Raw genomic sequence first — 10,190 nt, 5'->3', positions numbered from 1 at the left:
AATTAATAATTTTATTAATATTTCAAATAAACTTATAGTTTATTATTTATTCTTTTGCTAGAATTATGGACAAATATTTGATAAGAAAACCACGCACCCAAAAAAAATTTTCTGAGAAAAATTTTTAGGAACACCTTGAAAAAAATTCCTGGAGCCACCACTGCCTGAGCATATCTTGACAGCATTGAAAAGAACATTTCAGTCCATCCTTGATTGTCAGCCAATTTAAAGCAATTGAAAAGATAAAAACGTGTGTTTGCCTATAATACATCTGGTAATGTTTCCAATGTGTTACAACCCTCTGCAAAAACATTTCCAATTCTTGCCGGAAGTTATGGCAATGAACGAAGCCTTGTGCAATTCCTCAAATGAAAACTACCCAAATGAGATAGCTGAATAATACTTTTTGAAAGGCAATCAAAATTATTTCCACTAAGATTTAGATATTATAAAATGGGTAAGTAACCAAAATTGATAGGGATTGTTACAATATTGCAATTGCTCAAATCCAATCTCTCTAAAGAATGAAAACTCAACAAAGAAGGCAGCTCTTTTATAGTAATTCCACTCACATCAAGCACCTCTAGACTACTGTCATTCCACAAGTTCTCCGGTAGATTGTCAAGTTTTGAGCATCCAGCCAAATTAATATCTTTAAGTGACTTGAAGCTACAGATGACACTAGGAAGACACACAAGATTCTTGCAATATCTTAAATGCAATGATTCAAGGTTAGTCAAATGTTCAATTGAAGAGGGAAGCTTCATAATAGCAATGCCATCTAAGTGAAGTTTTGATAAGCGTTCCATATTTCTCGTAAATTCTAGAATTCTATTGATAGTTGAACAGCCAAAAAGAATAAGAATCTCAAGAGATTCCATTTCAACATTCCATAGCTTCTCTGCTAAACTGTCAAGCTTCAAGCATCCAGCCAAATTAATATCTTTAAGTGACTTGAAGCTACATACTATATTAGGAAGACACACAAGACTCTTGCAATCTCTTAAATGCAATGAAGCAATGCCAATCAAATGTTCAATTGAAGAGGGAAGTTTCAAGATAGCTGTGCCATCTAAGTGAAGTTTCCATAAATGTTTCATATTTGTCATAAATTCTGGAATTCTCTTGATTTTTGAACAGTCCGAAAGAATAAGAATCTCAAGAGATTCCATTTCAAACTTGCTTGGAAGACTACTAAGGCTTTTGCAATTTTCTAGATCAAGAAGAGTAAGCCTTTTATGAACAAAAATAGATGGGTGATCCTCACGTAAATTTATACAACCTTCAAACACTAATTTCTTGAGATTGGGAACTCCAGTGACATTAGGGGTTGCAATGAAGTTCAAGGAATTGTTCAATTTGATGGACTTCAACTTGCCATAGTGCTGTTAAAAGAATAATAAAAATAATAATAATGATAATAATAGTAATAATAATAATAATAATAATAATAATAATAAAACTAGATTAGGTTCCACAAACCATATAATTTATTACTTTTTATTAAATGTGTAGGAGTACTTAAATAACCATCTTACCTTCATTCCTTCCCAAAGTCGTTTAATTTTGCTGTTGAACATGCAAAGTTCAACAAGCTCATCCCATTGAAAACTTGATGGCAAATATTATAATGGATATTCACTCCATTGAAGACATTTTAAACCATGAGGAAGATGCTTGGGACCATGCAAAATGTGAATACCATTAATTATAAGCAATTTAAGGGTAGGCATCTTTAAAAAAGCTTCAAGGTTCCAGTGTGCCTTTTTGAATTTATGTTGTTCTTCAACTTTAGACAACTTGGGAAGTTCTAGGACTAGGCCTTGAATTGCTTCTGTTCCCTAATAGTCAAGAAAACGATATGGGTGAGTTGAAAGATATATGATGGCTAGAAAATTTCAAATTTTGAATGTGTTAAATAACATTATATGGTATATGCTCAAGTTTTATAAATGATCTCTTACCGAATTTTTCATTATTACATTATGAATATCCTTATATAACCATAATCTGCTCCACTTGCCAAGGTCTTGAGGACAATCTTTACGAACTATGTCTTGACCCATTTCTTGTAGTAGGCCATGCATCTGAAAACTATTGTTAAAATCTTTCAAAAGATACCTATCAATGAGAACCCTTAAACCAATTTTAGGCTGAAGTCCAAGATAATCTAGTATTTCTTCCACATAATCTTTCTTCTTCATATTAAAAAAACATGAAATATGTAGAAATATTTCCTTATCTGTTTCATGAAGTCCATCAAAACTTCTTTGAAATATATTGATAATTTCTTTCTTTGGAAATTCTTTAAGCCTTTCTAATTCACTTTCCCACTCCTCTTCTCCTCTACTGATCAAAAAAGAACCCAAAACCTCAATAGCTAGAGGAAGGCCTTTAGCATAATTTACAAACTATTTAGACAACTTTAGATAATCTTTGGCAGGATGATCTCTATTAAAAGCTTTCAATCTAAAAAGATGAAGAGCATCATCATTATTCAATTCTTTAACCTCATATATTTCAAATATCTTGAGTTGTATCAACAAATGTCTATCTCTTGTTGTGATAATAACTCTACTACCTGGACAACACCAATTAAGCTTCCCAATTAACTTTTCTAACTGGTCTAATTGATCTACATCATCAAGAACAAGAAGAATCCTTTTATTTCTTAACATTTTCTTGATCATAAGAACTCCGTCATCAACATCTCGTATATTCGTACTTCTCTCCATCAAAATTTCACAAATAAGTTTTTGTTGTAATGAAAGTAAACCATGTTTTTTAGATTCTTCTCTAATATTAGTGATAAAACTACCACCGTCAAAATAATTAAAAATCTTTTGATAGACAAATCTAGCAAGAGTTGTCTTATCAATTCCTCCCATACCCCAAACCCCTATGATGCGAACATCGTTCGATTGTATAGCCAAAAGCGACATCATTTCCTCAACTTGAGAATCTATTCCTACTAAATCACCAGTATCTCTTGGTAATGCGTAACTTAATTTGTGCAATATCTCGTCCACAATATCTTGGATAAAGTCTGACTCATACCTGCAAAGAAGAGAGATAATCAAGCAATGCAATTGAATCAATCATATTACCCTACACCTCCCAAAAGAAAGCATATATTTAGTGTTAATTTTTAATTATAACTAGTCATTAACCCGTACTATGCATGAGAACCTACCTATTTGTGAGATACACTAAAATAATTTTATAAAATCTTAAATTAATTAAAAAATTACACCATTACATGATTTACTTCTGTATGACTTCAATTTATATTACAATTTGATGAAGAAGCCATTGTTTGAACGTGCAATAGCTTACAAAAAATTTGTCAAATAATTTCAAATATTGCAAAAAATAAACTTAAAAATTTAGATATCAAAACTTCTGAAAAAAAAAATATTAAAGAATCAAATGATTCACGGCTTAAAAATTATTGAAACAAAACAAAAGATATATGACTAAAAAATAGAAAAATATAAGAAAAAGATTGGGTTAATTCAAAAAAATAATCCATGGCTATAAGTTTGCACCCTATCATAAAATATCACGTTAGTGAAGTAGAGAGATAATAATAATAATAATAATAATAATAATAATAATAATAATATCAACGTTTGAGTTTGAGTTTAAGTTGGACTTGTTAGAGAGATAAGAGTTTCACTACTTGTTAAATTTGGATTAAACATAAATAATTTTGTTTAAAAAAATGATGAGTTTGAGTTTAAGTTGGACTTGTTAGAGAGAGAGATAGAGTTTCACTCTTGCTAAGTTTGGACTAAAAAAAATAATTTTATTTAATTAAAATGATAATTTTATTTAAATATTGTGCTGACGTGAAAAATTGTGAGAGTTTTAAAGGTTTGATTTTAAATTGGACTTGTTAGAAAAATAGAGTTTCACTTTTTGTTAAATTTGGATTAAACATAAATAATTTTGTAAAAAAATTTTGATGAGTTTAAGTTTAAGTTGGACTTATTAGAGAGATAGCGTTTCGCTCCTTGTTAAGTTTAGACAAAAAAAAAATTATTTAATTAAAATGATAATTTTATTCAAATATTGTGTTGACGTGAAAAATTGTGAAAGTTTTAAAAGTTTCGGTTATATATATATATATTACCTTCAAATTCTTGAAAAACTCACACTGAGAAGAAGAGAACTAAGTACATGCAATAAATTAGACACGAGAATAGTAATTCCAAAATTCAAATCACTGAAAATAAAGTAATGAGTTATTGTTTGAGCCGTATATAAATAAATAAAAAATTTCTATTAAGTAGAGTTAAAGTTAGGATTTTAGTTTCGGAGTAAGAATAAAATACATAGTTTGACACAATATTGATTCAAAAAAATATTAATTGATATAAGTATTAAAATAAATTAAAATCTAAATATTTTAATTATCAAAAACAAATAAATAAAAACATAAAGAATAAATTATTTTTCACATAAAACATAAATTAATCATAAATTGTAGTTTCTACTTAAAGCATAGTATAAATTAAAATATAATATCCAAGATCAATATATATTCATCGACATAATAACTTATATAGAGAAACTAAACTAATAATTAAACTGCTTAAGAGTACCAATAAATTATATAGAAATTCTATATGTGCTTTTGATTGTTTTAAGAATGTGTACAACAATTGATCCTTCTTTTCTCCAGTTTAAGTCCCTAACTTTCATTTTCAATTATTGAAATTATATGTATATATGAAACTCGTAAATAAGTTTCTATGGTATTACAATTTTTTTTAAAGGAAAAAAAAGGATGACCTTTATTTTTATTTTTATAATTGATAGTTCATCCACGTCATGTACCACATCATTTTTTTTTAATTAATGTAATGAATGTTCCATTATGATTATAAAAGTGTAACCTTTAAAAAATTATGAAAGTGGAATACAAGTGCAATTTTTTTTTTTCAAATGTGAGTTAAATCCTAAAATAAAACAATTTGATGGGCTTGGCTAAGATAGAGGAGTAATTTTTAAATCCACAACAAATTGGTGGAAGAGGATTCTCTTCTTTGTAGAACTTTTTTTTTTGGCGGGGGGAGCGGAAACTTGAATGGTATAAAGGGTAAAACATTTTTTAAAAGAGTCCCATTTGGGAAACAATAAGGTAGAGGAAAGATTTTCTCAATGAAACACTCACATATCCTTAGTGGTAGGTTATTACTGGTTGTTATTGTCGGGGCAAAAAAAGTAATTTTAGTGTTAGTTTCAAATTTGAACCAATAGCAACTAACCACCTATGATTTATTGTAAAAATGTTGTGGACATAGCATCTCACACACACACACACACACACATATATATATATATATATATATATATATTGTTTGTATTGTGTGAATATTCTAATGTATTGTTTGTATATATGAATACTGCACATTTGCTGTTCTCGAATGACAACAAACTAGTATCAAATTGGTCAAGACAAGTGTCCACAAGCTTGGCCTTGGTTGTATAAAGTTAGTTATCTTACTCATATTAAGCTTCATTAAGGTGAAGCTATCAGAGTAAAGATTGAAAATTAATTTGTTTAATTTTTGAGTCAAAAGTGGAAATTTGTTGTAAATCATTTTAAATTCAAATGAATTCCACATTGAAAAGTAGAAAAGTAAGGAGATACAATTTCCTGTATAAAAATGGCAATCCCACATCTAAAAGAAGATAGTAATGAGCTATAACTAAAGACAATCTTACATGTCAAGATAATCTTACGTGTAAAAGAACTACCCTTATAGTGTTATATTGTAATAATTTATATTTTATACCAGGTAATTATACATGTGAAAGGGACTAGTACCTAACCAAAAATAGAGATCATTATTGTCATGTCAAATGAATTAGAATGACATCCTAACAACGAGATACAAAATAAATCTCGCATGTCAATGAAGATGATATATACAGATAGAAATAATGACATTAGCACTTACCTTTCTTGTAAAGAAAATCCAGAGAGATTGGCCACTTCTGTCAAAATAGTTCTCCACTTGTGAACTTTATCTATATTCTCTTTGAAACGTTTTTTATGTTCTTCAAATGCTTGTGCATATGTTCCCGTTTGTTTTCGCACCTTAGATGGATCCACATAATAAAAAATAGGCAAGACCATTTGCCCCATCTTTTTTTTGCATTCCATGATCTTCACAAGTTCATCCAAACACCATGTTGAGGATGCATAGTTTTTTGAGAGAATGACAATAGCAAACAATGATTCTTCTATTGCTTTTAAAAGCTTAGGTGAAATAGGTTCTCCTCTGTCGAGATTTTTATCATCCCTGAAAGTGTTGACACCTTTTTGTTTCAAGGTAGCATATATATGGTCTGTAAAATTTTTCCGAGTATCCTCACCTTTGAAACTTAAAAAGACACCATATTTCCACTTTTGACTAGAAGAAGAGGAAGAAGACGGGCTTATTGCATCCATGAAAGCCAATCTAGGTTTACAAAAAGCCTCTTGAATCACAAAATAGATACGAATTAAAACTTCATTCAATTAGAGTTTAAGAAAAAATTAATGGAGATAAAAAAAAGAAAATGATTTAGAAAAAAAAAAAAAGAGGGAAAAGACTAAAGGAGAGGAAATAAAAGAGAAGGAAGAGCGTGATAAGAGAGAACTTACAGATTTTGGAAAATTGCAGCAGTGTCTGTGAAGCACCTATCCTGCAATTGCTATTTAAAATAAATAGACACCTTTCTATGCCTCAGACTCAGATTTTGGAAAATTGCAGCAATGTCCGTGGACCGTGAAGCATCTAACTTAATTTTTTAAGGAGCAGGTGCGCAAGTGGCCCTTTCTTTTTTATATCTTGGTTGGAACAGAAATAACTTTCTCGAGTAATTTCCTTCGGTCCGGGCTGTATGTATACTCACTACCCTAGTTAAATCCCAAAATAGATACTCCTTTCTTTCTATGTCTAATGTTTTTTATTTTATTTTATTTTGAGTCATCTTCTCACGCGTACCGAAGGTGGGGGATCTACGTTGCTTCCTGCGAAGCTGGATGTCATTCAAATGCAATCAAGATGAAACTGAAATGAGAGGTATTATTAGCATAAAAGCAAAATTTGAGTGCAATAAGATGAATTCCAATGTTTTATATTAGAAAAGATAAAGATTTAATTGTAGATTACATTTTTTTTTTTTAAGTTTTGAGAAATTTTAATTTTGTCCCCTCAAATTCAGGGTGGCTCCACATTGAAGGTAGAGTGGTCACAGGACCAACTTGGTTTAGAAAAACATTATTATTATATATAAATTTTTATGATTTTTTTACCCTTAAAAAAATTTGTGACCACCATAAATTTTTTTAGATCCAACATAATTAAATTTTGAACAAAGTTTGGTAATAAACTTAGTTGTAGTTTAAGTCTACGACTCTACTCAATATTTATTTTTTTATATAGGATGTGAATTTTGATAGATTCACAATTTGATTACAATTTCTTTTTATATCTTCCGTGCTTGTAAAAAAAAAAAATTAAAAAGATGAGAAGTATTACTAGCATAAAAGCAAAATTTGAGTGCAATAAGATGAGTTCCAATGTTTCATATTAGAAAGATATTTAAGATTAAATTGCAAATTACATTTTTTAAGTGTTGTGAAATTTTAATTTTGTCCCCTGGAATTTTGAATTTTTGATCCATTGAGGGTGAGATTGATGATCTTTAGACACCAACGTTTAGACACTCATTGATGGGTAATTATTGGGTACACCCGAAGTACCATAAATGCGTACTTCCTCTCTCTCACATAACTGTGAGTCCCACTAATTAAATTAATGGTGGGACCCACAACTCATGTGAGAGGAAGGCGTACGCATTTATGGTACTCCCGAAGTATTAAATAATTTTCCCTCATTGATGATCTTTAGACGCCAACATTTAGACCCACTTCAACGGCAAGATTGACGTCTTCAAGGTTTTCTACAACAAATCGAAACTAATAACAAGAATATTGGCAACCACAATTCTTCACCTTTGATCAACAAAAAAGTGATGAGGATGTTGTGAAAATAGTTTTAAGAAATTGTAAGTGCACAATTGCACCTGGACCCAAAAATATACGTGGGCTCAGGCCCAATGAGCCTTAAACAATTCAATTTGTAGAGTGTGGGTTCGCAATCTAATTCGATGGTGCTCGAAACTTGATGAACGGGCCAAAATATTACAATATTTATAAACAATGGACAAATAGAGAAAAATGAACCTCCTCGGACGTAGGCCGAGGACCCTTTGTATATTATTTCTCTTTTTTTCTTATAAAGGTTACAGCTTCTAGTCCTTCTTAAGTTCTTTTCCAAAAGGCCTCCCCCTCTCTGCTACCCCCTCTTTTCCTTATATACTTCCTTTCCTTCTCCCTTTATCCACGTGTCACCCAAAATTTTCTTCTACCACCTTCTTGAAACCTTTAAATACTAGCCAGAAGGCTGAACTCCACTGTTCAGGGGTCACCTCCCCATTAATGCGGCCAGGGAGGTAGATACAGGGTCTTTAATGTGGAGGCAGCAGCCTTTTTCTGAGATATTTCTCTTACACCGAAATGTCTAGAGGGTATTTGGACTCCCTCTGTAACCTACAGTCTTTCCAGAACTCTGCCCCGATCTTTCTAGTGAACCTCCAAGTAGTCACTGGTCTTTCCGAGGAGAGACTCTTCCTCGGATGAATCCTCGGGCCCTCGGCTTGTGAGCCAACTCATGGCCCTAAAGGCCTTTAGTCAAGAACGAACTAGCGCCCATTGATAAAGCCCAAGGCCCAAATACCCACTTAGGTTCTTTCACTCCCCACAATAGCCCCTCAAAACTTTATTTTTCCCTATCCGAGGAGAAAAATGGAGTTTTTATCCGACCTAAACTTCCCCCACATGTTTCATACCTCACCACATGTGTGGAAATCGTTTCATTTCCCAGAAAATGCTGTCTAGCGCTTCGAATTTCAAAAACGTGCGCATTTATGACCGCAAGTTACACCTTATTTCCCACGTTCAACGGTGAGATGAACATCCAACGGTCCATATTGCCCCCTGAAAATTTGGCGGGATGAATCCAATTTCGAGGCCGTTTTACGCACGTCATAACGGTTTGGAAATATGCGCCTTCATTTATTTCTTCAGAACTTAATCATATCAAAACATCAGTCATTGCCTTTTCTCTCAAGAAATCCGTGGAAACTCGCATAACTACAAACTCGTAAGTTCCTACTTTTTCTTTTACTCCTTTCTCCTCGGATTCTATCCTCGGCTCCCTTCCTAACCATTTTCCTTCTTAAAACTTTCCCTTTCCTTTCTCATAGATGGGTAGATTTAAGTGTTTAGTTGATACCGCCGCTGGGATGGAAGGTTTTAGGGCCAAATACCAGATTCCTAGCGATGTAGGCTTGAGATACTGTCCGGCAGAAGCCGTAGGTAGTTCTAGGAATACGGGAGAGGTCATTATCCCTATGATTGCCTTCATAGAAGGTGGGATGACCCTCCCTATGAGAAGCGTAACTAGGGAATATCTTCGCAATCACCGGTTGTGCCCTGACCAGTGTGCCCCCAATGTATTTAGGGTCTTAGGAAGCATCGACGCCCTAAATGAGCAGATGGGCTTGAACCTCACTTGGCACGACGTTGTCTTCATGTACGAATGCCACAAACTTAGGAACGTAGGCTACTACATTAAATCACGGTCTAGTGTAGTTAGGTTAATTTCCTGTTTGCCCAAGTCTGACTCTCCTCTCTATTATTTTCCCTCTTACGTTAAAGACATTCTGGAGGCTTAAGAATTTATTTTTTGTAAGTAAGGATTTTTAGGTTTCAAAGATAATTACATAAATTTCTTTGAACCCTAAAATATCCCCTCAAGAAAAAGAGTGCGTCCATGCAAAAGATTGTTTCTTCTTTACCCTTTTTTTATTCTGTTTCTCTTATTTTTATGATGCATGTTTAAATATTCTTCCAGTTTAATATTTAAATATTCATATCATATATTGTTAATATATTTTTGTTGAAAAATGTTCTTGAGGTCTTTGTTATCATGATTTTTTTAGTTTCAAAAATCTACTCATCATGACAATTTTTCTCAATCAAAAAACGGATTTGCATCTTCACTAGATGCAGATCTGAATTTTTTAAAATTCAAAAAAAAATTATCTATATTTTCTTTAATTGTAGA

General features: G+C 32.0%; 1 pseudogene; it reads right to left on the bottom strand.

Moving 5' to 3' along the window:
• Positions 1-422: 422 nt before the first annotated feature.
• Positions 423-6,562, bottom strand: LOC142621147 (TMV resistance protein N-like; annotated as a pseudogene).
• Between the last annotated feature and the right edge of the window lie 3,628 nt (positions 6,563-10,190).

Source organism: Castanea sativa, chromosome 12, assembly GCF_040712315.1.
Source record: "Castanea sativa cultivar Marrone di Chiusa Pesio chromosome 12, ASM4071231v1".
Taxonomy (NCBI): Eukaryota; Viridiplantae; Streptophyta; class Magnoliopsida; order Fagales; family Fagaceae; genus Castanea; species Castanea sativa.
Note: the sequence above shows the minus strand (reverse complement) of the source record. Positions and strands in the feature narration are given on the sequence as shown.